Source organism: Balaenoptera physalus (assembly GCF_965194825.1).
Source record: "Balaenoptera physalus genome assembly, chromosome: 2".
Classification (NCBI taxonomy): domain Eukaryota; kingdom Metazoa; phylum Chordata; class Mammalia; order Artiodactyla; family Balaenopteridae; genus Balaenoptera; species Balaenoptera physalus.
Window position 1 is genome coordinate 31,502,152 of NC_138883.1, and position 26,452 is coordinate 31,528,603.

At 44.2% G+C, this 26,452-nt stretch overlaps 1 long non-coding RNA gene across 1 annotated transcript; it reads right to left on the reverse strand.

Annotated features, from left to right (window-relative positions):
- Nucleotides 1–358: 358 nt before the first annotated feature.
- On the reverse strand, nt 359–26,406 carry LOC309655975. The gene is made up of 3 exons (XR_014261096.1): nt 26,094–26,406; nt 15,887–16,053; nt 359–3,181 (listed from the first exon to the last, which is right to left on the reverse strand). It is a non-coding gene; the product is annotated as an uncharacterized lncRNA (long non-coding RNA).
- Nucleotides 26,407–26,452: the final 46 nt, after the last annotated feature.

A 26,452-nucleotide genomic window follows, 5' to 3' on the forward strand; every position in this document is an offset into this window, starting at 1 on the left:
TAGTTCTTCTTGCTTCTGCTGTCTGCCCTCTGGTGGATGAGGCTATCTAAGAGGCTTGTGCAAGTTTCCTGATGGGAGGGACTGGTGGTGGGTAGGGCTGACTGTTGCTCTGGTGGGTGGAGCTCAGTAAAACTTTAATCCACTTGACTGCTGATGGGTGGGGCTGGGTTCCCTCCCTGTTGGTTCTTTGGCCTGAGGCAACCCAACACTGGAGCCTACCTGGGCCCTTTGATGGGGCTAATGGAGGACTCTGGGAGGGTTCACACCAAGGAGTACTTCTCAGAACTTCTGCTGCCAGTGTCCTTGTCCCTACTGTGGGCCACAGCCACCCCACCCCCCCGCAGGAGACCCTCCAACACTAGCAGGTAGGTCTGGTTCAGTCTCCCCTGGGGTCACTGTTCCTTCCCCTGGGTCCCGATGCACACACTACTTTGTGTGTGCCCTCCAAGAGTGGAGTCTCTGTTTCCCCCAGTCCTGTTGAAGTCCTGTAATCAAATCCCACTAGCATTCAAAGTCTGATTCTCTGTGAATTCCTCCTCTCGTTGCCAGACCCCCAGGTTGGGAAGCCTGACGTGGGGCTCAGAACCTTCACTCCAGTGGGTGGACTTCTGTGGTATAAGTGTTCTCCAGTTTGTGAGTTACCCACCCAGCAGTTATGGGATTTGATTTTACTCTGATTGCGCTCCTCCTACCGTCTCATTGTGGCTTCTCCTTTGTCTTTGGATGTGGGGTATCTTTTTTGGTGAGTTCCAGTGTCTTCCTGTTGATGACTGTCCAGCAGCTAGTTGTGATCCTGGTGCTCTTGCAAAAGGGACTGAGAGCACGTCCTTCTACTCCACCATCTTGGTTCCAATCTGAGATGATGTAATTTTACCAGAGTTATTCCAATACAGAAGAAAAATGATTAGAAGGAAGTGTTCCAAAATGCTGTGGATGATTGTATTAGTTAGGATGGTGGAATTAAGGATCATTTATTATCTTTTCCTGAGCTCTTGGCTTGAAGAAAGTCCTAATTCAAGAGGAGGTGGTCTATAAGGGAAGGGGTGGGGTAAACCTCAGCCTACGTCAACTACATGGAGCCAAAGAAATACAGATATGGCCACGGATGGGCAGACCTATGGATGGGGGCCAAGAAGGAAGATTCCTCTAAAAGGTGAAGGAATAAGAACTCCCAGAGCTGAAGATTTTTGTATAATTATGACATTCACCAGACAAAAAGAAAGAAGGACAGAATGAGGAGAAAGATTGAAGAGAATAAGAGAATGCCAATGAGCGGCTCGTCAGAACATGGAGAGGACATGTTTAGATCAGGAATTGGTCTGCTTAAGACAGGAATTAAGATGCAGATGTAGAGAATGGACTTGAGGACACGGGGAGGGGGAAGCGTAAGCTGGGACGAAGTGAAAGAGTAGCATTGACATATATACACTACCAAATGTAAAATAGATAGCTAGTGGGAAGCAGCTGCATAGCACAGGGAGATCAGCTCGGTGCTTTGTGACCACCTAGAGGGGTGGGATAGGGAGGGTGGGAGGGAGGCGCAAGAGGGAGGGGATATGGGGATATATGTATACATATAGCTGATTCACTTTGTTATATAGCAGAAGCTAACACAACATTGTAAAGCAATTATACTCCAATAAAGATGTTAAAAAAAAAAGAATTGGTCTGCTTAATGCAAAAGTTATTTTCACTTTACTTAATGGGCTTGCTAGACAAGCTGACTCTTACATTTGCTATTTTCCTAATCTTTTTAAAGAGCATTTCCATTTTCTTTCAGACTCTGATGGAAAATCAGCTTCAGTCACATTTTGTTACATGAACCAGCTTCAGTGAGCTCTATTAAGTTGGCTTCATAAATCAGCCTCTCCGATCCTTCATCATTTATTCTGCTCTCTCCTGGATTCTCTCCCACTTGTCTCTTTCTGGCAAGAAGTTATCCATGGTGAGCACAGTGTCCTTGATCACAGCACCAAGTGTATGATACTTTCTCACTCCTATCATCCCTCGGTCCTTTCTTTTCATTCCTCCTTTCCTAGGTCTTCGCTTTAGTGGATGTATTTTAGATACTACTTTGTTCTCAACTCTACTCCCAGACAGGACTCTGGGCCAAATCTTATCTAGATACTTCTTGTGGGTGTCTCTGTCTTTGCCTACAAACTTGGCAAGCTTCTTCAGGCAAGAGTGACATATGGTGCATTCCTAAAATAAATTCCCACAGAAAGTGTCACAAAATTGGGGCTCTCAAAGCATCCGGGGGCTGGAATTAGGTGTCAATGGTGAGAAAACTGTTAGGCAGGGCTCAAGACCAAACTTAGACAAAATTGTGAAGCTGGCAGAACTTATCTTCAGACCTACCGCCCACTCTCCTTTCAGCCCTGACCACCCTCCTCCAAGTTTTCAATGCCCACACACTCTTCCTGCATGTTCTGGTCCCCATTCCCAGGCTTGCCCAAACTGCACAGCCAGTAAGATTCTGGGTCTAATTTTCTATGCTTATGCTTATTCAAATTTACATTTAATTAGCTCTCAATCAATAATAAAAGAGCAAAAAAATTGGAACAGATACTTCACTAAAGAAGATACAGGAATGACAAGTACATGGAAAGATGATAAACATCATTAGCCATTAGGGAGATGCAAATTAAACCCACAGTGAGATACCACCATGTATTTACTAGAATGGTGAAGAATAAATTGCTATCCAAAATTAAATTGTTTTAAAATTAAAATGACTGATCATACTAAGTATTGGCAAGAATGTAAAGCAGCTGGAAATTCCATACACTGCTGGTGGGATGCAAAATGGTACAGCCAGTTTGGAAAATAGTGTGGACAGTTTTTTAAAAAGGTAAATATACACGGACCATATGACCCAGCCATTTCACTTCTATTTAGTTACCCAAGAGAAACAAAAGCATGTGTCCACACAAGCACTTGGATACAAGTGTTCATAGCAGCTTAATTTGGAATTGCCCCAAATTGTAAACAATCTGTATTGGTCTACTCAGGCTGCTGTAACAAAATGCCACAGACTGCATGACTTAAACAACAGAAGTTCATTTTCTCACAATTCTGGAGGCCAGAAAGTCCACAATCAAGATTCCAGCAGGGTTCTGGTTCTGTTGAGGGCTCTATTCCTTGTTTGCAGATGGCTGCTTTGTCCTTTCCTCTGATTATGCTTGGAGAGAGAGAGAGAGAGCTTTCTGGTGTTTCTTCTTCTAAGAACACTAATTGAATCCCATCAGAGCCCCACCCTTATGACTTAGTTTACCTTAATTACCTCTTAAAGACCCTAATTCCAAATACAGTCACATTGGAGGTTAGTGCTTCAATTTTGGCGGGACATACTTCAGTACATAGCACAACCCAAATGTCCATCAACAGGGGAATAAACTAACTAATTATGGTGTAGCCATATAATGGTATACTACCCATCAATTAAAAGAAATAAACTATTGCTTTACTCAGTACTGTGGATAAAACTCAAAATAATCACGCAGAGTGAAAGAAGCCAGGCAAGAAAAGAGTGTATACTAGGTATTCCCATTTGCATTTAGAAATGCAATGTCATCATTAGCAACAGAAAGCAGATTAGTGATGGCCTGGGGATGGGTAAAGCGGAGAGGGACAGGAGGAAGGGATTATAAAGCAGCATGAGAAAATTTATGGGCTTGGTGAGTATGTTCATTATCTTGATTGTGTCCGTGGTTTCGTAGGTAATGGTTTCATTACCATATCGTCTACTTTAAATATATGCAGGTTACTGTGCCAATTATACCTCAATGAAGCTGTAAAACTTTTAGATTTCATTAGCCCTCACTTGGGCAAGTTTAATCCATTTGTAGCAAGGTTGGCCTCTCTTAGGTATCCGGTACAGAGCCATTTCTGGCTCCTTCCTCACTCCTTCATCTCCTTGCCTGAGCCAGGAATTTCATGTGTTCTACCAAATATTGAGAGGCCTGCCTATAAAGAAAAACAATAATCAGGTCTAGCAAAGTATTTTCTTCTAAAACATATTGTGAAATCTGAAGAAAATTGGTTTGCTCTGTATTAACTTGGCTTTGAAGAAGTGATGTGCCATGTCTGGGGATGCGAAGCTATCACCTGAGAAATCATGTGATGATGTGATCATGAATGTATGATGTCTGCTCTGTGTACCTGTGCATTGATGGCAGCAATTACCACTAATGTGTCTACTCAATGACTGCTGGTCTGCAACTTCATTTATAATTTCAGCATATATACGTGATGATATCCCAGGAGTTCAGGCATCATCCAGGGGCTAAAGCTAAGTCCCCAAGTTCTCAAGTGCCAATGTAGAAGATGTTTCTTGCAACCATCCCCATAGGGAGCAGGGGCTTGTGGATGCTGGTTGGGTCCCAGCAGTGACAATAACAGCCAATGTGTGTAGCCTGGTAAAAATGAGGCCTAGCTATCTCTCATTGTGAAAAGCATGGCCATTAATACTTTGCAGCTCCCGCCATCAGAAGGTGGAGTCTATTTCCCCACTTCTTGAATTTGGACTGGTCTTGTGACTTGCTTCTTGACCAATGAGATGTTGGAAAAGTGACACTGTACAAGTTCGAGAACCTAGGCCTAAGAGATCTTGCAGTTCCACCCTAGCCCTCTTGGCATGCCCCTGCAGCCATGTAGCCTGCAGTAGACAATTGAATGACATCAACTGGAGAGGAGCAGCTAGCATCAAGACCCTGGTCCTGTAAGTGAGGTCATCTTAGATCATCCTGCTTTAGTCAACCCACCAGATGACTGCAGACTCATGAGAGACCCCAGGCACGACTGGCAGAATTGCCCTCGTAAGCCCAGTTCCAATGCAGAATCATGAGCAAAAGATGGTTATTGCTGTAAGTGGCTCAGTTTTGGGGTGATTGATAGGTTATTTGTTATGCAGTCATAGGTAACTGCAAAGTTTATCTAAGGACCCTTTGTGAAATCTAAGGCAGTTCCCAGGAAACTCCTTAGAACCAGTTTCTAGTGTTTTCACTGCCTTGCATCACAATAGCAGGCAAGTCACTTACCATCTGCACCTCAATTACTTTGCTATTCAGATGGGGACAGCATCATGTATTGCAGAGGGTGTGTTGTAAAAGTTATTCTTGCGAGATGTTTCTATATGCAGTTGTGGGGGAGTGAAAAGTTTAGCTACATATTTAGAAAGTGGGTCTATTTTGATAGTGTTGGCTAATAAGTTTTCTTTGTTGAGGCTGTTCTTTTTTTTTTTTTTTTTTTAATTTTATTTATTTATTTATTTATGGCTGTGTTGGGTCCCCGTCTCTGCGCGAGGGCCCTCTCCAGCCGCGGCAAGTGGGGGCCACCCCTCATCGCGGTGCGCGGGCCCCTCACCATTGGCCTCTCTTGTTGCGGAGCACAGGCTCCAGACGCGCAGGCTCAGCAATTGTGGCTCACGGGCCTAGTCGCTCCGCGGCATGCGGGATCCTCCCAGACCAGGGCTCAAACCCGTGTCCCCTGCATTGGCAGGCAGACTCTCAACCACTGCGCCACCAGGGAAGCCCCAAGGCTGTTCTTAAATAGACTTAATGTCAGCCTGTTCTGGCTTTACTAGCAGACAGTCTTCAGATTACTGATTACTGTCTCTTCCCTCTTGTTTACCACTGCTCCCTTCCTTCTCCCCTCCCCACGCCCTTCCTGTCATCTTTGGGGCAGGAGACCTGGGGATGTTGCAGCCTTGTACAGCTTTTATCCTTTACCTTTAGGAAAGCTTTTATCTTATTTCTATCTTTTGCTCCTAGCACTGTGCCCTACATATAATAGGTGCTCAATATATGTTGAATGATGACACTATTAAACTGCCAATGCTTGGATAGAAGGGCCTAAGGAAGGTAAAAGTTTAGTTATTTCATTAGAGAGAGAAGCTGCCTATTCAAAGAGGCACCTGCTAAAGTCTAGGATGGGTACTACAAAGGACCTTGGGGCAAATCCTGTTTTGCAAGAATTGTCTGAGTTGCCGTTTAATTATGCAAAGATAGAGCCAGTGGTGGCCCATTGTCTTGGAGGAAGGAAGCAAATATGGCAAGCTTTGTGGCTAGGGTTTGGTCTGATGCCTTGAGTGTGGTTGACTGCTGGGAAGAGGTTGGAGAAATATGCATCGGGGGCCAAGGAGTCTACCTGAATGAAAGGTATTTAATACTCAGACTACACCTCTTTACAGTTTAATATTATTCAACACTTCCGATGCCTGAGATGGTCCCAGCTAAGGTCAGCAGGCAGGAAGTGACACCAAGGCTCCCCAAAGGGTGAATTAAATCAATGGCAAGGGTGAGCCTAGAATGGCCATTTGGGCTCAACACTAGTACTGAGATCATCAGATTAGAAAGACTGTTGTGGGGCTTCCCTGGTGGCGCAGTGGTTGAGAATCTGCCTGCCAATGCAGGGGACGCGGGTTCGAGCCCTGGTCTGGGAAGATCCCACATGCCGCGGAGCAGCTCGGCCCGTGAGCCACAATTGCTGAGCCTGCGCGTCTGGAGCCTGTGCTCGCCAACGAGAGGCCGTGATGGTGAGAGGCCCGCGCACCGCGATGAAGAGTGGCCCCCGCTTGCCACAACTAGAGAAGGCCCTCGCACAGAAACGAAGACCCAACACAGCCATACATACATACATACATACATAAAAAGAATGTAAGCAGACAAGAATAGCATTAAAAAAAAAAAATTAAAAAAAAAAAAATTAAAAAAAAAAAAAAAAAAGAAAGACTGTTGTGGGCAGAATGTGTCTAAGGCTGGAAACCCTTCCTGACCTAGTCACCTAGTACTTTGAGTGAGCTTTGGAATCAATAACTGTGTGCGTGTGTGAAACACACAGACAAAACTTCAGGATCCCAGGTCTTTAGAGGTGAGGAAAGACCGTTATAACAACCAGGGGCTAAAACTCTGGCCTAGTGTAACAGTGTGAGGAAGGACAACCTCTTTCTCTATTCCTTACACTGACAACAATTTTATCTCTGATTAAGAGTGTGGGGTGTACATAAAACTCCTAGAAGAGAACATAGGCAAAAAATTCTCTGACATGAATCATACCAATGTTTTCTCAGGTCAGTCTCCCAAGGCAATAGAAATAAAAGCAAAAATAAACAAATGGGACCTAATCAAATTTACAAGCTTTTGCATAGCAAAGGAAACCATAAACAAAACGAAAAGATAACCTATGGAATGGGAGAAAATATTTGCAAACAATGAGACCAACAAGGGCTTAAATTCCTAAATATACAAACAGCTCATACAACTCAACAACAAAAAACCAAACAACCCAATAGAAAAATAGGCAGAAGAACTAAATAGACATTTCTCCAAAGAAGACATACAGACAGCCAACAGGCACATGAAAAGATGTTCAACATTGTTAATTACTAGAGAAATGCAAATCAAAACTACAATGAGATACCACATCACACCTGTCATCATTAACAAGTCTACAAATAACAAATGCTGGAGAGGGTGTGGAGAAAAGGGAACCCTCTTACACTGTTGATGGGAATGTACATTGGTATAGCCACTATGGAAAACAGTGTGGCGGTTCCTCAAAAAACTAAAAATAGGGCTGCTATATGATCCAGCAATCCCACTCCTGGTCATATATTTGAACAAAACTATAATTTGAAAAGATACATGCACCCCTATGCTCATAGCAGCACTATTCACAATAGCCAAGACATGAAAGCAACCTAAATGTCCATCAACAGATGAGTGGATAAAGAATATGTGGTATATATCTATCTATCTATATCTATCTATAGATATAGATAGATATATATATATTACTCAGCCATAAAAAAAGAATGAAATAATGCCATTTGCAGCAACATGGATGGAGCTAGAAATTATCATACTAAGTGAAATAAGTCAGAAAGAGAAAGGCAAATACCATATGATATCACTTATATGTGGAATCTAAAATATGACACAAATGAACACATCTATGAAACAGAAACAGACTCGTGGACATAGAGAACAGATTTGTGGTTTCATGGGTTGGGGGAGGATGGAGTGGGAGTCTGGGATTAGCAGATGCAAACTAGTATAAATAGAATGGATAACAACAAAGTCCTACTGTATAGCACAGGGAACTATATTCAATATCCTGTGATAAACCATACTGGAAAAGAATATGAAAAAGAATGTATGTATATGTATAACTGAATAATTTTGCTGTATAGCAGAAATTAGCACAACATTCTAAATCAACTATACTTCAATTAAAAAAAAGAGTGTGGGGTGTAGAGCTGAAGTACCTGGGTGCAAACCCCAGTTCTACCAATTACTACCTTATAGTGTTGTTAAAAGGATTAAATAAGAGCTACGTGTTACTTGCTTAGAACAATACTTCATATGGAGTGAAAGATTAGTAAATGTTGGCTGTGTGCTTTCACAGGTGTAGACAAGGATCACAGGGTTGAGCAAAATGTCCTTTTTTCAACTGTGGTCCCATGGGCAGCGATGGCAGATTCTCTGGCTCTCCCTCTGAGAGGCACTTGGAACAAGCAAGGACTGGTGCTTTGTCATGACCATCAACAGTGTGTTCCAGTGCCCATGGTACTGATTTCAGAGGATTGTCATGTCCAGGTGTGAGCTTTGACACTGTCTCTGGCCGCCTATCCTATATTACGAGCAACTTTAGGTGTCTGTCAGCCTCAAGGAGGCTCTCTTTGTCCCAGCTTCAAGGTGAGCACAGAGGTATGTGCAGGATTTCGACTATCACCAAAGGTAGCCCCAGGCAGGAAAGAAGCCCAGTTTCGTATGGCAACACGGAACCCAAGCTGTCTGATAAGACATTGAATAGAAATGTGACCTAGCTTTGTATACCTTAGCTGGAGTGAAATGTCTCATCCTAACCACCACAGTGGTTCTTAAAGTGTGGTCCTGGACCAGCAGCATCACATGACCTGGGCACTGGTTAGAAATGCACAGCTTCAAGCCCCATCCCAGACTCCCTGAATCAGAAACTCAGGGGTGGGTCCCAGCAATCTCTAAGCTCTTGGGATGATTCTGGTGCTTATGAAAGAGCTGGAGAACCAGCGCTCTCCAACATCCCTGACAAATGATTGTTCGTCTGACCTCTGCTTGACCTCTTGTGATGGAGAACTCACCACCTCTGAGCATCCCCTTAAACCTGTCTTGCCCAAATCAAATTCCTTGTCATTTTTCTTTCATTGGTTCTAATTCTACCATTCACTTTGGGGAGTGGAAAAAAATAATAACTGAGTACCAGGTAACTTTGTTTACATTGTATTTAGTTAAGAGTTGAATGTACATTAAATTGTGCAATTTGAATTCTATATCCGTACTGACAATTTGCATAAAGTATGGATCTTGACTAGTAGTGGAGGCACATACTTTAGGGTTTTTGTATCCAGATTCTCTGTCAAGTATTTATTGCCCAATGGAATATTTATATATATATATACAGATTAAGGAAATTCTTATATTTAAAGAAAGTGAGTTGTAGTGTGAGAGGAGGCATGAAATAGTGGAAAAACTCCGACCTAGTGGTGAAAGGACCTGAATTCTGGTCCCGGATCTGCTGTTGGTTAGCTCCGTGTTATCGAGTGTGCAAGCTACTTGCTCTGCACCTTAGTTTCCTCATTTGTAAAACGAGGGGCTTGGATTAATGGTTTATTTGGGGGGATTCCATGAGTCTTACTTTGGGAGGCAACCTTTGTGAGATAAGAAATGCATTTTCATGAGGCATCTGTGTTGACTGGCAAGATTATATTAAGACAATTTATGACAAAAATCACACACCTGTTTCTCTAAACATCACTTACAGCCTGCTTTGGAATCTGGATCCTGGTTCTTTTTGCTCTGGAAATTAGCGATAGGTGGCTTGACAGAAGAGAGAACAGGTGCGGGAGGAGCTAACAGGGGCTTTGGAGAAATGAAAGAGTTGCTTTCCTGAAATAAGCTCCAGCCTTCAGCCAAATGACTTGTGTAGATTTCCATAAAAAAAAAAAAAAAAAAAAAAACCTCATGACAAATATAGGCTCATTAAAGGGTCTTAAAAATAGGATCAAGGCTTGGGCTGTAGGCTTGGGTGGGGAACCTGAGGCAACTTTCCTCTTTCTTCTACTTTCCTTCTCTTTTCTTCATTCATCCATGAGCATTGATCTGAAAAGGAGACAGTTCAGCACTCTTAGACTGCAAGTAACTGATTGGCCAATTTAGTTCAGAAGATACTTATTTTTTGAGTGATGGACGCTGGAGTGGCTACAGCTTTAAAGCAAAAACTGAGTCCAGGGAGTGGGCTGCACTGCTCTCAGCAGGGCACCGGGGGGAATCTGTTTTATGGGGTGCTGCTATGAGATGACTCTCTGTATTTGTCTCAACTCAAAGTTCAGGCTCCCCAGGAAGAGATTCTGATTGCCCACTTAGGTCCTGTGTCCACCCCGTGATCAGGGGAGGAGTCCTGTGATGAACAGCTTCACCAAAAGACCATGGAATGGGGTAGGGCAGCTCCCCAAAAGTATGTGTGTATGTGTGCGGGGGTAAGAGTGGGCTCTAGTGGCTGCTACCAGAAGGGGAGGGGTGACGGGCAGACAAATGTCATGGTGTCCAAGGCTCCAGAGCCTCTCAGGAATAACTGCAAGTGACAGCAGCACACGGTGCCACCAAAGTGCTCCCAGGGCACAACTGGGGAATTTCAGGGGCTCTGAGAGCCAGCTGGCCTGAAGGCTGACACCCAGTGTCTGGTTTATATCATAGAAGATACAGCCAACTTCTCTTCTACTTCTTATGAATCTTGTAAATAGTTGGCATTCAATAATATTCATTTACTAATTGACTGACTGAATGAATGAATGAATGAAAGAATGGCACAGCTCTTAAATGGGCTAGGGAGGGACTTCTGTCCTACATTAGCCTGAATTGAATTTGTTTAGAAACTGCTTAATGACAAATCTTTTAGTTGCAAGGGATTGAAGGCCATCAGAGCTATCTTTAGCAAAAGATGGTCCTTACTGGGATGCCATTTCTGGCAGCCAGGGACAGACCTGAACTAAGGCCTGAATGCCAGGTAGACTCTGCCCCTTGTCTTGCCTCTTCTCTAAATCTGCTCCATTTTTCCATTCAGGTGTGGCAGTTTGGCATTCTTTAATTTTTCAGTCCACCTTGTCAGAAAATAGCTGTCTGTGCCTCCAGAATTTGAATCTGCTCTAATCAAGAGCCCAGGGTGACTGAGTCTGAGTTACCTTCATTCCCACTCCAAACCTAGAGCAGGGAGGCTATGTGGCCCAGCTTGGGCCAGGGGTCTGCGTCTGGCTCAATCAACCAAAATGGCCAAAGTGGCGCTTGGAGCGGGGGGCGGGTCACCATTATGATGTGGATTTGGGTATAGGAGCAGTTCTTGGAAAAGGAGAGATCTGAGCAGACAACACATCTGGTGTCTCCTACAGAAGACAAATAACATATTTGCTTACATTTGCAGTGCTTTAAGAATACTTGATATGCATGACCTCATTTGATTCTTGGCCCAACTGCCAAATCAGGTTGGCAAATCAGGTATTAATAGCCTTTCTTCCATATCTACTTTAGCTCACTCTGCTGTGGGTTCTGCTTTTTAATTCCTATCTCTCCCATGTGACTTTAATTTATTGAGGGCAGAGACCATATTCTGTTGATCTATAGCCCTACTACCTAGCCTGGGCTCTGTACGCGGTGGCATCTAATTTATATTGATTAAGTTCAATTCTTATTTTCACAGATGAAAAGACTGAGGTCCAGAGTACTGAATAGTTTGCTATAGGACACACAACTAGAAGGAAAAGAACCTGATGAATTGTGATGATGAATCTAGAATACATATCATTCCTCTCTATCCAGTGGAGGATTCTTAGCAATTACAGAGAAGCCCTCAAGAGCCCCCAGTTATATCGTGGCTTACACTAGGTTGCCATCTTAGAGATGGGGTCTGCAACAACTTTAAGGCAGAGGGCCCGGGCTCTGACGTCAGAGGCCTGAAGTCTGGTGGCCTCCGGGAGAACAGTTTCTGCTCTTCAGGTAGGGTCTTTGCCGGAGGAGGTAGACAAGCAGAGAAAGAAGGCAGGTTATCAAAACTTTCAGCTAGGGAATTCCCTGGTGGTCCAGTGGCTAAGACTCCATGCTTCCATTGCAGGGGGCATGGGTTCGGTCCCTGGCCCGGGAACTAAGATCCCGCATGCCACTCAGCCCGGCCAAAAAAAACCCCTTTCGGCTATCTTAGCCGTTTGACATTTGAACTTGATGGGAGAGAGAGGAGAAGGAAGGTGAGGGGAATACTGACTTTGGGGGAATTTTTCTCCTACATGACAGGAGGCTTTCAGGGACACCTACAAGCTGAGGTTGATGGTCCCCAAACTGGGTGAAATCTTCCAGTTCTACTATTTACCAAATGACCTGGGAAAGTCATGTCACCAGGGCTGTGTAAAGGCTAAATGAGAAAATGTAGGGGAAAGCCCTTTATGACGGTAGATCATTATATAACCACTCTTATCTCTCTCCATTCAAAGTAGGACAACCAGGAATGTGCCAGGCAAAGATGAAGGCCAAGTCTCTTTCCTCAAAGATCTGATGGTCAAGGGAGGGGAGGAGATGGCAGTGCAAAGTAGCGAGGGCTCTGAGTGCGGGGCAGTCCTGTGTGACCCAGAGAGGAAACCTCCTGTGTGTCTTCAGGATAGTCAGGAAAGTGTTCCCAGAGTGTGGAGCTTTGGAGCTAGGTCTTCAAGGATAGGTAGGAGTCAACTAGGCAGAGGAAGTTATGTTTGCAGGAAGTAGTGAAGGATGATTTTGAAGAGATGGAATTACAAAAGGGCCTGAGGCTGATATCACTACTGTCAGATACTGTCAGAGTCATAATATTTATGCTGTATAGGCCGCACTTGGCCATCTGATTTCAGGCATCCCAACCAGAAGACTCTTTGAAATCACAGGCTCTTAAGATGCCTTTTTCCCAGCTTGCTGGTGGCGTCCATTCCTCTGTTCATCTCCGTTTCTTCAGAGCTAGAAGAGATCTCGAGGACGATCTGGTGCCATCCTCTGCTCCAAGGTAGGAATGGGCTGGTGTTACTGACGCTGCCAATGTGCGTGAGAGATGCTCCAGTCAGTAACTGGGGACATAGAACCCAGAACCGACTCTCTTAGAGCTCTTGTTCTCTATTGAGATGCTTCTCTTCTTGGGTCCCTTTTAAGTTTCAAATCTTCATTTCAGGTAATAGTTGAGGTATTATTTATTTATACTTCAAATTTCAAGTCCTTCCTTGGTAGCAGTTTATAAAAAAGGAGAGAAGCTGAGTCAGGGAAGAAACAAACAGAATGGGAGGGCTGAAGGCTTCACCAACAGGAAGATAAATTTCCTCGACTGTTAGTGGGTTCAGCATCTGTAGCAAGCCTACCCAGTGGAAAGGCTCCTTATCCAAACCACAGGCCTTGGGAACTCTGAGACCCAGGAGCGCTATTTTCATAGTCAATGACTGGAAGGAACCTGGGTGTAGAATGTTAAGGGTTGGAGGGTTTATCAAAATCAATTGTTATTATTTTATTTTCCTCTTTCCTTTCCTTCTCACTTACCCCTATTAGTGACCTGGTGTCACGGCCCCAGAAGAGAGCAACACAGGGATGGAGGAAGAGGCACGTGAGAGAGGGGAATGTGGAGCAGATGGTGTCTGCAGACCCAGCTGTAGCTCACGAGGGAGGAGGGCAGGGCAGAGAGTGGGTCACTGTTGGAGCAGCTGGAGTGACAGGGGACAAGTGGGCTGCCTGCGGTTATTAATAGGCACTCGGACATATATTTACGATCAGTGGCTTAACTTAGGGGGAGAACAGTCACACCCGGCCACATCCGCGCCCCACACCAAAGACACCTGGAGTGTGCAAAGTGCCTGTTCTGAACCAGCTCGCCCAGGATAGGAAGCAGGCTGCCTCTTGTGGGAGTAGGGAGATCCTGGGAGCTTGCTCAAGCTGTATGTTGTGGTTCTGCCCCTCTCTGTAAAAAGAAGGAAGGATAGAAAGAAGGAAAGAGTGGGGGGAAGAAGAAAGGAAGGAGGGAAGGGAGGGAGGGGAAGGAAGGAAGGGGAAGGAAGGAAGGATAGAGAGAGAGAAACACCAGGTTGCTCACATTAAAACCTAAGCTCAGGCCAAGCCCCCATAGGTTTCTATTCTCCCACACCTAGCCTCACGTCTGAGTGGGGAAATTGTCCCATTTACCCATGAGAAATTCTACTTATGACGTGCTGGAGGCCCAGAAGAGGAACGAGGGGATCTAAATGCCAAGAGGCAAGGAATAAACGCAGACTGCCAACTCTGACGCAGGAGGGTGGATGAGGCCTGCGATGGGGATGGTGACGGGGCGTGGGATTGAGTCCAAATCTCAGACTTCCTCTGCGCTCTCCTTGGCCCCAAACAGACATCTTCAGTCCATCCTCCGCGCCTGGAGACACCCTCTGGACCAGGGATTCTCTGAACTGGAGGCTACACTGCGTCTCAAGTGGAGGGGTTCGGCCTGGCCCTGGGCTGGGAGGGCTGAGAGCCTGCATAGCCTCTGAGCTTGAAGGGTGGGTGGGGCTGCCCCAGGTGTCACTGTTTGACTGTCACAGCTTGGCCTGGGGACAGGTTAGCATAAGGGGGTGGGAGTCAATCTGCCTCCCCCAGTCCGGATCTGAAAGCCTTCCCATATCGGCGGAACCTGAAAGTCTTCCTGTGCATAAACGGGTGGATCTTGGATTCTGCCCCAACTCACACCACTCCTGTAACTTAATGGCTCTGGGCCCCAGTTTATATACAAAGGGGTTATTAAAAGTACGCAGCGCATAGTTTTTTGGTGAAGATGAAATGTGAAAGGCATGAGAAGCGCTGGACACCGGCCTGACACACTGATGTGTCCAAGAACGGTTATTTTTGCTGTTATTCTCCTCCAATCTCAGTGTGCTGTTTCACAAAGCCAGCGGACACCAGAAGACTTGGTGAGAAAGTTAACACAAAAACCAACCCTCTGGAGGAAATGGATTCCAAGTAGGAAAAGTTTGGGGATCGAAGGCTGTTACCCGTGACTGGGTCTAGGGCTTCTGCTACTTACTACTGAGTTATCACATTAAATAGCTTCCCTGAGCCTCAGTTTCCTTATTAGCAAAGTCGGTTAAAAAGAATACTTGCTTTATAGGAATTTTTTTTTGAGGGCCCAAAGAGGTAATAGAATCCCATCTGCCTTTATTGAGGGCTCACTAGACTGCAGGCACAGCTCTTAGAGCTGCCCATGCATTACCTCAATCCTTAAAACCACTTCAGATTGTGGGTGTTTACATACATCCAAACTCATCAAATTTAAAACATTAAGTATGTGCAGTTCTTTGTATATCAATTATACTGCAATAAAGCTATAGAAAAGCACTTTAGGAGGTAGGTACGATTTTTTAAATTCCCATTGTGCAGATGAAGAAACTGAGGTTTAACAGACACGTTAAGTAAATGGTCCTAGAACACACAGCCAGTCATAACAGAACTGGGATTCAAACACAGACAGTCTGGTTCTAGAAGCTATACTCCTAATCAGTGCACCTATATGTAAAAGTGTTTTTGGAACTGAAAATGCTGTTTAAATGTTGGTTGTTGTTACAAGTGGTGGCCTAGTTGGTAGGTCAGTGGCATTGTCCTTGTACGCCAAATGAGGGCATGTGTATCAACTCCTAACCTATTGCCTGGTACTCAATAAGCTCTCAGTCACTCTGCCATCCCTTGCTGTTGTCCCCAGGAGACGACAAGATGCAAAAGAAAAAATGTCAATTCCATCACGTATAAAGCTATAGGAGGGTGGAGTAGGGGGTGGATTAAGGGCAAGTAATAAAATAATAAAGAGACAGATCACACTGCTGCAAGCAATTGCACCTTACCTGGGCATCAACACAATCCAAAGAAGCAAAGAAGGGAAGTCTTCAAATCGGGATCGAGCCACCTTTAGTCCAACAGGAAGCACAAGATCATTTCCCTGACATTCCACTCGCCTGACAGGCCGCCCTCTGGGGCTCCCACTGGCCCACGCGGGGCTCCATTCTGTAACCTAGAAAACACACAAACGTCATCCCACAGACCTGACCAGTGTCGCGAGACTCATGTCACGTCTGTGAGCAAAACGTGAACAGCCTTCAACTCTGCAAGGCAGAGCCCTTTAAAAAGTTTCTTTGGATAAGTCAGACATAGAAAGACACATACTGTATGATATCACTTATATGTGTAATCTAAAAAATACAACAAATGGGACTTCCCTGGTAGTGCAGTGGTTAAGAATCCGCCTGCCAGTGCAGGGGACATGGGTTCGAGCCCTGGTCCGGGAAGATCCCACGTGCTGCGGAGCAACTAAACCCGTGAGCCACAACTACTGAGCCTGCACTCTAGAGCCCGTGCTCACTGCAACTACTGAGACTGTGTGTTGCAACTACTGAAGCCCGGGCACCTAGAGCCCGTGCTCCACAGCAAGAGAAGCCACTGCAGTGAGAAGCCCGCGCACCGCAATGAAGAGTAGCCCCCGCTCGCCGCAACTAGAGAAAGCCCGCACGCAGCAACAAAGATCCAACGCAGCCCCCCAAAAAACAAAAATAAAAAATAAATTAAAAATACAACAAACTAGTGAATAAAACAAAAAAGAAGTAGACTCACAGATATAGAAAACAAACTAGTGGTTACCAGTGGGGGTGGGAGGGGGAATCTAGGGGTGGGGGAAAAAGGGGTTATTATATGAAACCATGTGCGTGAAACTTTTTTTTTTTTACAAAGCTGGTTCTTATCGTCTTTTTTTTTTTAATTAATTAATTAAATGTTTTTTTTTTTTTGGCTGTGTTGGGTCTCTGTTGCTGTGCGCGGTCTTTATTTGTGGCAAGCGAGGGCTACTCTTCTTTGCGGTGCGTGGGCTTCTCATTGTGGTGGCCTCTCTTGTTGTGGAGCATGGGCTGTAGGTGCACGGGCTTCAGTAGTTGTGGCTCACAGGCTCTAGAGAGCAGGCTCAGTAGTTGTGGAGCACGGGCTTAGTTGCTCCACGGCATGTGGGATCGTCCCGGACCAGGGCTCGAACCCGTGTGCCCTGCATTGGCAGGCAGATTCTTAACCACTGTGCCACCAGGGAAGTCCCTGCGTGAAACTTTTGAAAATTGTAAAGCACTATAGAATTTAAAGAACCTTTCATTCAATGAAAATAAAAAACAAATTTTGGGGGGGTAGAAATCTGGAAAGCTCCATGCTAAAATAGGAAGTATTTTACCATTTGGGCTTGAATGTTTTCTATGGTGCCCTTAGTCACTTCATGGAGTTCATGTTCTCTGGACTGGACTGTTACTACTTAACAGCTCTTGGCTGAACTCCAGACCTACATAACCAGCTGCCCACCCGACATCTCCACTTGGGGGTGGGGCGGTGATCTCACACTGAGCATGCCTAGCAGTGAGCTGCTGAGATGCCCTCTGTTTTCCATTAATGGCAATGCTACGCTTTCAGTTGCTCAGGCCCAAAACCTTGGTGTCATCCTTGACTCCTCTTTCTTCCCCACCTCTTCCAATCCACCAGCAAAGCTAGCTGCTCTACCCTCAAAATATATTTTACAGTTCTGACCACCTTTCACCACACTCCTGTCACCCCCCTTGCCTAACCTGCTGTTATATGTGTTGCCAGGATTACTGAAGAGCCTCCTCCTCTCATGCCCCTGCTCTTGTTTCTGCAGCCCATTGTGAACCTAGTGGCCTGAGTGTTCCTGTTAAAGTCGGACCACGCAACTCCCCCTGCTGAACACTCTTCAATGGCTCCCATCTCATTCAAAGTGTCAACTTCAAAACACACAACGTAAGAGTTGCTGAGTTTCAGTTTTATTCAGGGACTTACTAAGGACTATAGCCCGGGAGACAGCCACTGAGCTCTGAGGAACTGCTCCAGATTAGGGAGTCAGTTTACATACAGATTTTTGGGGCTAGGGAACACATGCAGTCAAGCATGCATCTTGGTAGAAGAGTGTTGCTGGTCACAAAGAACAGATATCTCAAGATAACGACTTTAGTGCTTTTCTATGTATGGAAGATGCAAGAATCTGGGGTCATTGAAATTTTTCCTGAGACATGTGTCTACTATCTAGCGGCCCATTTATGCTGAGCACAGAGTGCCTCATCTTGTCTTGCATTCTGAATTCCTCTCAGGGCACACCGTGAGTGGGAGAGCCCAGTGGGTTGCGATTTCACCCTGGTAGAACTGGGTGATGAGTAATGCTTTTTGTTCTTCTCTGTTCACAAAAGTAAAAGCCAAAGTCCTCCTTTGACTGGAAAGTACCCCATGATCTGGCCCCCCATTACCTCTCCTACTTCTTGCTACCCTGGAACTCTCATACCCATTAGGTTGGCCTCCTTGCTCTTTTCTTCAATACACAGGTACGATCCTGCCTCAGGGCCTTTGCACTGCTGTTTCCTCTGCCTGAATGCTCTTCCCCCATATCTGTATGGTTGGCTTCCTCAATTTCTTCAGATCTTTATTTCAAAAGTCACCTTGCTAAGGAGGCCTTCTCTGGCCACTCTGAAATATAACCTCTTCTAACATTTCATCTTCTACTCTCTCCCTCCACTGTCTTTTTTCCTTTCTTAACACTGATCCCTCTGTAATAATATATTGTGTACTTTACTTGCTTATTCTATTTGTCTTTCCTATTAGAAGATGTGATTTATGAAGGGCCTTTTGTCTATTTTTGTTCACTATTGTATCTCTAGTGCCTTGAATAGTGCCTGTCACATAGTAGACACATGCGTAAATGTTTGGTGAGTAAATGAATGAATGGAATAAAAAACAAGGGACACAGAATTAGCTGTGGACCCTTTAGCAAGTAATTTGTCCTCTCTAGGCTTGGGCTTCCTTGGATGTAAAAGTGAGTCATTGCATTAGATGGCGCTAAGTTTCCCCGCAAATGACATGCAGCTAGTCCCTGAGTGAACTTGAAGAACTAGAAACAATTGTGTGGCAAGAAAGGGTCAGAAGAGGGTCTGAAGAGTTGGGTTCAAGCCCCAGTGATATCCATGGTTTAGGTTTTGGTTTCCACAACAATTGAAGAGGCTCCACCCAGTGATCACGAAGGTTACTTTCAGCACTTAAAGTGTAAAACTAGGGACTTCCCTGGTGGCACAGTGGTTAAGAATCCACCTGCCAATGCAGGGGACACGGGTTCAAGCCCTGGTCTGGGAAGATTCCACATGCCATGGAGCAACTAAGCCCGAGCGCCACAACTACTGAGCCTGCGCTCTAGAGCCCACGAGCCACAACTACTGAGCCCACGGGCCACAGCTACTGAAGCCCATGCGCCTAGAGCCCATGCTCTGCAACAAGAGAAGCCACCACAATGAGAAGCCTGTGCACCGCAGCGATGAGTAGTCCCCGCTCTCTGCAACTAGAGAAAGCCCGTGCGCAGCAACAAAGACCCAACGCAGCCAAAAATTAAAAATAAACAAATTTATTAGAAAAAAAGTGTAAAACTAGAAAACAAATGTCATTAAAAAAGAGAGAAATACGGCCGCCATACTCCTCAATACCACACGGTGGCGAGGTTGTCCACCATGGTCTCTAAGAGGGCATTGCTGTGCCACGTCCATAACTACACAGCTCCTGCTCTCATAAAATCTATTTTTCACGAACAACTGTGAGAGTTGCTCATTCATCAGATCTTACTGGTTTATTTAAATAATAACAAAAATCTTTAAATTGATTTTTTTTTCTGATAAGGGGGCATTAATCTCAAAAGCGAAACAGTGAGCTGAAGTTTCAGTTAAATCTTGGTCACCAACATGATTTAAAGACGGAGATTTGAAAAGCTGAAGAATAAAAGAAGTCTATGCCTGTGTTAGGTGAGTAAGACCACAGCTAAGCTAAACTACTGAATAGTTCTAAAAGTACCAAGCCACGTGTCTGTCTGCATATAACCAAGAATGTTCCCTCCAGGAGGTGGAAAAGATAGGCAAGCAATGGACTGTTTATATTCCAGGAATTTTTGTTTGCTTGGAAGAGTCATTAAAGGCTCTGAAAAATAAAAAAGATTGTAAACAGTGATGGCATTCGCAGTGTGCCCTCAATTCATAGGAGTCATTATCAATATTGTCATTAATATTATTATTGTTGTCATCCTCGGGGTCTATTTTTTTCCCCTCCTCTACCATCTCTCTAACTAGCAATAATGCTTTCAGCTTGAAATCTATTTCATTATTACCAAAAAAAAAAAGATTTTGTGGTTCTTTGTTCTAATTATAATAGTATTGCATGGTTATTTTAGCTATATGGAAAATAAAAGTAAAACGAAGGCAATACAAATTACCCATACTCCACCACTCAGCTCAGAAATAACTAAAAATGAGATTTTGGGTACTACACTTAATGCACACAGACGCACGCGCACACCCACAAACATTTGTAAACATATTGTATGAAGGATTTTTTTCACTACTTTTTCATTTATTGTTATACTATGCACATTTCCACATCCTTAAAATTTTTCATAATGATTATTAATAATAACATACTTTTCTGATTAGAAAATCAGTACATTTTAATGGTAGAAAATACTGAATAGTACAGGACAAAGAAAAAACAAATCACTCCTAGACTGGAGATAATTATTCACATTTTTTTAAAAAAAATTTATTTATTTATTCATTTATTTATTTTTGGCCGAGTTGGGTCTTTGCTGCTGCATGCCGGTTTTGTCTAGTTGCGGCGAGCAGGGGTTACTCTTCTTTGCAGTGCACGGGCTTCCCATTGCGGTGGCTTTTCTTGTTGTGGAGCACGGGCTCTAGGTGCGCGGGGTTTAGTAGTTGTGGTGTGCGGGCTCAGCAGCTGTGGCTCACGGGCTCTAGAGCGCAGGCTCAGTAGTTGTGGAGCACAGGCTTAGTGGCTACGTGGCATGTGGGGATCTTCTCTTGTTGTGAAGCACGGGTTCTAGGCATGCGGGCTTCAGTAGTTGTGGCTCGCGGGCTCTAGAGTGCAGGCTCAGTAGTTGTGGTGCTTGGGCTTAGTTGCTCCGTGGCATGTGGGATCTTCCTGGACCAGGGCTCGAATCCGTGTCCCCTGCATTGGCAGGTGGATTCTTAACCACTGCACCACCAGGGAAGCCCAGTTAACATTTTGATATACTTCTTTCAATAATATTAATGCAAATATACATTCCATAAAATTAGAAATATATTACATATACAGTTCTTTGTCTTGATTTATCCAATTTACTTTTAAATTTTTTTAAGATTACAACAGATAGTTTTCTATCTTTTTTTCCTTTTCACTTTATGTGATCATTTTCCCAGTCATTACATGTTCTTCAAAAACCCCAATTGTGGGCTTCCCTGGTGGCGCAGTGGTTAAGAATCCGCCTGCCAATGCAGGGGACCCGGGTTTGAGCCCTGGTCCGGGAAGATCCCACATGTCACGGAGCAACTAAGCCCATAAGCCACAACTACTGAGACCGCGTGCTGCAACTACTGAAGCCTGCATGCCTAGGGCCTGTGCTCCACAACAAGAGAAGCCACAGCAATGAGAAGCCCGCGCACCGCAACAAAGAGTAGCCTCTGCTCTCCACAACTAGAGAAAGCCTGCGCAGCAACAAAGACCCAACCCAGCCAAAAATAAATAATAAAATAAATAAATTAAAAAACAAACAAACAAAAAAACCCCCAATTGTACGGATAATCTTCCCTTTAATTCTCTTTTGATTGGACCTATTTGGGGTCCCTGACTAAAAGGCTTAAATGAAATCCTTGCAGACCCAGCATGGTCGTAAGAGGTGTAATTTCATGGAGAGCCGTCCCACGCGGCTAGCTCTGCAACCAGGCTGAAAGAAGCAAAAATTACCTTTGATCTTTTTTCCTTGATTAAAAGACGCTGTTCATTGTTAAAATGCAACTTGGTCTCCAGAGATAAGACATTGTAAACAGTTGCCATGGGACTTTCCTGGCGGTCTGGTGGTTAAAACTTTGCCTTCCAATGCAGGGGGTGTGGGTTCGAGGCCTGGTTGGGGAGCTAAGATCCCACATGCCTCGTGACCAAAAAACCAAAACACAAAACTGAAGCAATATTGTAACAAATTCAATAAGGACTTTAACAATGGTCCATATCAAAAAAAAAATCTTAAAAAATAAAATAAACAAAGAGCTGCCATGGTACAGTTGTTTTCTGAACTGAGGTTTTTGTAGGAGATGCAAGGGAGAAGAAAGGAGGGAAGATTTCTTACCATTTTGTTGTTTCAAGCCCCATTAACTCTCAGAAGACAGGAATTAAAATACTATCGATTGTGTTAAGAACATTTACAATTTAATGAGCACCTATTATGTATTAGGTACTGCAGGGAGTCCTCCTGACTTCATCTAATCCTCAAAACAGCCTCATTCTATAACAAATGAAATGGAGACTCAGAGGAATGAAGTGCCTTGTTCACAGTGACAATGACAGTGACATTGACAATGATTTGGACCCGAGTGTTTGGCTCCAACTTCTGTCCTATCAGCCCTACCACACATTGTCCAAAACATTTACTGAATGTCATATTACTGCAAATGGGGTTTATGAATCAGGAACTAGGGCTCCTCTCCTGAAATGGTGTACTGTGAGAGGTGAGAGGGGTGGGCTGACTCTTGGAAAAGCTTAACATCTCTGCCTGAGAGATTTTAGCACCAAAGTACTTATTTAAAATACTTCCCAGAAGACCTGAGGAGAGAGTGATATTCATTTACCAAATCATGCTTTAGGCTCAAATAATAATAATAACAATAACTACTACTACTTGACAGACTCTGTGCTAAGCACATAATATACATCCTGTCATTTAATCATTCTAGGAGCCCAGTGAGATAATTATCCCCAATTTCCAGATGAGGGAGCTGGGGGGACCAGGGAATTAACTTGCCTAATTGCAAACAGTGAGTATGGATTCCGATTCAGTTAAAAGCCAAGGCCCCAAACTTTAATCATCAGTCTATGATGCCTGTTTGTTTTTTTCTCCCTCCCTCCCTTCCCTCCCTCCTTCTTTCTCCCTTTTCTTTCCTTCCTTTTTTATTTTTATTTTTTTTAAGGGAAAAACCCTGGTTTAACTCCCAGTCAAGAAGCCTCTGCAGTTTCCTAGGGTGCAATTAACTAATTACTTCCCTTGAGTGTTTCTGAATGTGATGGGTAGAGGAAAGAAGAAAATAAATACCTTGAATATCTAGTGGGTGTTAGGCAGCATGCTAGAGCTTTTGTAGGACTTGTTTCATTTAATCCTACAAACCTCTATAAAAATCAGGTTCTATTTTTACATCTCTTTAAAAATAAGGAAACTGAGGTTCAAACAGGTACCCTGCCTCAAGTCACATGGATTTCAAAGGACAGAGCCAGGAGAAAGCATGATCTTCTGACATAAGTCCATTGCCAAGCCGCATCACCGATTGCTATTATTTTCTCCCTGCCTTATGCTATACCTTTCAGTGTGGTAGAGAAAATGATTCTTTTTGGGGTGACACTTGTCACCCCTTGCTTAATAGTGGTGAAATCTTGGTAATTCTACTTGCCTTTCAAAGTCTTTTGCAATCTGCCCTTTTTTTATTTAGTAAAGTTTATTTTCCATCACTCCCTTTTTGCTCTCTTACCTCTTCTCGGGCTGGTATTTCTGTTATTTCTATCCACTGCATTAACTTCCATTTCCACGCTTCCTATTCTCCACTAATCAAGCTGTATACACCTTTGGATGCCCGACTTAAGCACCTCCTCATCCATTCCTCATCTATTCTCATCCTCAGAGATGGTGAACATTTGATCACCTCCCAGCCCTACTCAAAAGCTTTCAGGGCTAAACTTTTATCTGCTAAACCAAACACAGACTTTTTTTCTCAGCCTGGTATTCAAGTCAGTCATTCAGTCACAAATATGTACTGAGAACCAATTATGTGCCAGGAGCCCTCTAGGTGCTGGGACAACTGTGGAGAACCAGAGGGCTCCTGCCCTCATGGTGAACAAGCTAGACATTAAATAATTACAAATAGTCAATGAAATATTTACTTGTCTGAAACAAGTAATTACAAGGCCCTCGACAAATCTGGTCTCAACCTATCTTTTCAGAGTTCTTTCTCATCCTCTTACTGTATCCCTGGGCTTACTCAGGCTTCCCCACCTCTGCGGTGGGTCCATGTTCACCCTTCAATCCTGAATGCAGGTTCCTCCCTGTCCCCTCCATCCACTTCCAGGACTGGCTTTAGTTCTGCCTCTTCCATGCAACCTGGCTAGACAACTTCTGCTAGACAGCTTTAGCCTGAAGGATATTCCCTCATTTGAATTCCTAGCACTTATCCATTCAACAAATATTTACTGAGTGACTTCTTGAAATGTTTGGTGAATGACACTTCATGAAAGATTTAAGTTATGTGGGTAGTTAGACTTTTCCTACTGAGAGGGATCAAGGATTGTTTTTCTTCTCTTCTGGGTGGGGGAGAAGTAGAGATCAAAACTGTATCATAAAACATACAAACTTATCAATAAGCAAAATGACAATAAAAATTGCCCAATTACTCATAATCCTACCACTTGAAAGAGATCACCACTGACAATCTTTCTCTATATCTTTTTAGTGTTTTTTGTTTGTTTGTTTGTTTCTCTCCGTGTGTCTACATCATTTTGGAAAATTCCTTCTTCCTCCAAATTAAATTTTTATCAAGAAAACCTTTCTTCTTATGGTCTTTTTTAAAACATGAAATACCTCTACCCCCTCCTTACTTGCTCTCTTCTGCTTGGGAGTGCCATAGTTTTATTTTGAACAAAATTTAGGGAGTTTACTCAAAGACTCATCCATATCTTTTTCAGTTCACTGATCCTCTGTACAATAAGAATCTGGACACTCTTTTAGGGCATTTACTCAGAAATTCCTTCTCAAGACCTACTGCAGTTGACCTTTGGTATGGCACTCTACCCTAACTTCTTCAAGGCCTGAAATGGGTGGGACACTCATGTGGGACACATGAGTGTAGCCATTCTCATGTACAAACCACAGAATGTCAGGCCTACAAGATCCCCTCACTTTAAGGTTGAGCAGTCGGTTAAGTACTTGCCCAAGATCTTGCAGCTGGTGGCAGCAAAGCTGGAGATGCCAGCCCTGGTTATCCTTCCAAATTGCCCCACTGTCTTCAGTGTGTCTAACAATTAACCCCAAACTATAATTAGACAAAAAACACTCAGTGAATGCCAAATATATCGGATCTATTCCTACCACGGAAGGGGAAAAGTTTAGTAGAGATCAGGCTAGATCTCTCAGCATGGACTGGTTTTGAAATGTCAGAGAACCATCTCATTGGAAATCTATATTGCCATGAAAGGATTAAAGCACAGAAGAAATATTAGGGGCCATCTATCTCTTTCTTCCTTCCTTCCTTCCTTTCTTTCTTTCCTTTCTTTCTTTCTTTCTTTTTCTTCCTTCCTTCCTTCCTTCCTTCCTTTCTTTCTGTTTGAGAAGCGGAGGATAACAAAAGGATGTAGGAAAAGTCAGCCTTGCTCATGAACTGCAGTATCGTTCTGAATCTATATTCAGCTTTGGTTCTTAATCTGATTTCTGTTAAAGTCACTGTGATCCAAGGTGCAATTCCCCCAGGCAAAAAAATTCCAAGATTTGTAGAGAAACTGAGCCTCTTCAGAGAGACCAAGCCCACTTCACCGACAGCTTTCCCACCCTCAGTTTGCGCTCCAGTAAAGTGGTCTTTCGTCTGAATTCTAAAAATCAACGGTATTGGAATTTCTTCTTACAGGAACCTAGGAAAGGGCGAGCTGTATGCAGTCTTCACAAAGGCGAGAACTGTAGTTTTAAGAGTTCTAAAGAACATTCCAGTGGGCCTGAAGGTCTTACTAGATGAAAGGTTACGGAAGGAGTCGGGGTGCAATTCAGTCGGACTGGAGTGGAAACTGATCCACCTGGTAGGACTAGGGCAGAGGCAGCTCCAAGAGAAGGGAAAATCCAAAGGTAAGAAGGAGCTGGGGAAGAAAGAGCTCTACCGGGGGGCGCAACCCAGCTCGCTTCTCCTCTGCTCACTCTCAGAAGCTCACTTTAGGATGAAGAACACAGGTGCTGCCCAGTGGAATCCCTACCTCTCAGCGGCAAACAAAGGGAACGATCTCCTTCACCCTTTTTGGTCTGAATGAGGGCTCGGCTTTACCTTTGAGTATCCGCCCATCCTTCCTCAGGCGCCCAATGAGGCCGCAGCCTCTTCCTGACGGGCGGTGTTGAACTCTCCCAGGAAACGGACAGGTACCTTGGACCAATGGTTGGAGACGCGGGGGTCCAATGGGAGAGAGAAATGGGTCAACCTGGGGTTTGAGAATGAGAGAGCCCGCACGTTGGGGAGGGGTGGGAGGGGGAGGACGACGTAGGCGCAGGGGGTGGAGAGGGGCGGGGCGGGCGGCTGGCGGGGCAGCCCCAACCGCGGCTGGAGAAACCTGCGGACCGG